Source organism: Mirounga angustirostris, unplaced genomic scaffold (genome assembly GCF_029215605.1).
Source record: "Mirounga angustirostris isolate CCGP_5_RB_7025 unplaced genomic scaffold, mMirAng1.0.hap1 SCAF_3, whole genome shotgun sequence".
In the NCBI taxonomy this organism is placed as follows: Eukaryota; Metazoa; Chordata; class Mammalia; order Carnivora; family Phocidae; genus Mirounga; species Mirounga angustirostris.
In genome coordinates, this window is record NW_026991711.1 from 104,747,553 (window position 1) to 104,750,323 (window position 2,771).

Consider the following 2,771-nt stretch of genomic DNA (forward strand, 5'->3'; position numbering starts at 1 on the left):
CCCTGGATCGAGTCCCGCATCGGGCTCCCTGCTCAGCAGGGAGTCTGCTTCTCCCTCTGACCCTCCCCCCTCTCATGTGCTCTCTCTCATTCTCTCTCTCTCAAATAAATAAATAAAATCTTTAAAAAAAAAATAAAATAAATAAAATAGGATCTATACGGGGACTCAAATATTTAAAAGTTATTTATATAGTCTCCTGGAATTTTATATTTGAAGCTTGCATGCCATAAGAATTAATTACACTTAATTACTAGTCCACTCTTTTCATTCAGTAGCAAGTGGAATCATTTTGTAACTCAGTTTCTCTATAAAATTAGGCAATGCTTGTGGTGTGTATTTAAATCTTACATTAGCATTTGTTATGTACCTAATACTAAAGTTGTACTCAAGGCTCCTTAGGACTGTAGAATTATAATTATGTAAAATAGTAGAGAATTAGTCTTCTAATGACCTCAAATGGAGTGATTTTTCTCAACCCCACAAGGATCCGTCCTGATGACCCTTAGATGTTTGGTATAATCTCCCTGGTCAGTGATTATTATTTGGGAATTTAAGTCATTCAATATTAAAGAGAAATAGAACTTAAATATATATTTTATATATGTGTGTATATATTAATATAACATATATAACTTAAAATATGTATATAATGTATATAACATATACGTAAACACACAGACACACACATACGGGGAAGGAGAGGGGAAATACAATCAAGGGGAAATACAATCAAGGAAACGAGGTCCTGAAAGAGCTTGTAGAGAACTTAAGTGGTAAAAATGTGCCCTATATAGAAGAATGGATGCCTTTTCCATTATGATATGAAAAGAGAAGAAGAACATAGGAATGCGTAGAGACATATTTGCAGGAGATTGAAGGAGTTCTTATTTCTCTTTTTCTCTGGGAAAGAAGGGATGAGGTCTGAAAAATTTGAGACCAGGTGGAAAAAGTTTGAACAAGCTATAATATGGAATGGGAGTGGGAGGAAAGTCAGAAGAATCCCTAGTCAGGGTGAGCATGTGTTTGTCGAAGATGGAGACCACACATTGCCATGTCTCAAGCTTGGACTTAGCATTTTCTTCATCTCTGCTGGTAGTCCAGGGTTAAGTGGAGTAGGAAAACAGTTGGACTGACCTAGGTCTGAAGTTTTGTCAGACTGGCATGGCAGAAGAACGAAGGCGCCAGGTGGTTGACTCTGTTAGTGAGAGAATGGTCATGTAATGAACAAGGAAAGCTAAACTGGCTGGAGGAAGTTTTTGCATGAGGAAAGGCATGGAGATTACTGGAGAATATGGATTAGTCTATGTGGACAGATTTCAAGATTCAGGAGAGGGGAGGTCAGGAGGGGAGAACAAGTTACAGAGGTGGCCCTCAGCCTTGACTGCACATTAGACTCCTCTGGGTATTCCTCTAGGTCCCATTCTATGTCATTCTGGTCATTGGGCAATGAAAATATATTTTACAACCTTTACTTAGAGCTTCTGGTAAGGAATCTTACAGTTTTTGCAAAGGGGTTGGCAATTCATTTTCAAGGAAATGAAGAATCAGCAAAGGTTTTAAAAGTAGGAGTAGCGTAAGTTATTACGTATTTTAAAAAAGTACCTTTTTCTTCAGAGTGACTGACCAATAATAAGAAGGAATGACTGAGGAAAAACAGTGGAGAGGTGGAAAGAATATTGCAGTATTCTGGGCCAGAAACTGTAAGATCTTGAACCAGGGACTGACAAAGGAATTATAGAGCAAAGGACATTATTTGTGATGTTTCAACAATTGGAAATATTATACCTAATTATATATGTATAAAATGATGGAGGAAGGTTTAAGATAACAGATTTTTATTGGGACTAATATGGTAATTTTCAATTGCTGCATAAATTAGTATAGACTCAGCAGCTCAAAACATTTATTACCTCCATTTCCATGGGTCGGGAGTACAGAAATGGCTTTCCTAGATTCTTTGCTTAGGAGTCTCAACAGGCTACAGTTAACATGCCAGCCAAGGCTAAGGTCTCAGCAGAGGCTTGACTTGGGAGAGCTCCTCTTCCAAGCTCCCTTGGAATTCTTGGCAGAATTCATCTACATGCACTGTGGGGCTGAGGTCCCTGCTTTCTTACTGTTTGACAGATGTGGACTGTCCTCAGTTCCTGGAGGGTGCTTGCAGTCCCCTGCAATGTGGCCACTCCACAGGCATTTTACCCATGGCTATTTACATCTTTAAGGCCAACAGGAGATTTCTTCCTCCACAGAAATGTCCCAGACACTTAAGGGTTTTCACATGATTAAGTCATGCCCACCCCCAGGTAAACTCCTCCCCCCCCCTTTTTTTTTTGTTGTGGTAGCTATTTGTTTTGCACCTAATATTCTGTCGTGCACACTGTGTCCTTTTTAATTATTATTGGAATATAGTTAACAAACAATGTTACATTATTTTCATGTTTACAACATTGGTTCAACAACTGTGTATCTCATGTTATGCCCACAAGTGTAACTACCAATTATCACCATACAACACTATTAAAATACTATTGCCTGAATTCCCTATTTGTTCCCTGTAATGTTCCTCCCCACTGACTTACACATCCCATAACTAGAAGCCTATACCTCCCACACCCCTTCACCCATTTTGCTTATCCTTTCACCACTCTCCCCTCTGGCAGCTTTGGTTTGTTCTCTGTATTTATGGGTCTGATTCTACCTTATTTTTGGTGTTTTTTGTTTAATTTTTATATTCCACATGCAAGTGAAGTCATGTGGTATTTATCTTTACCTGT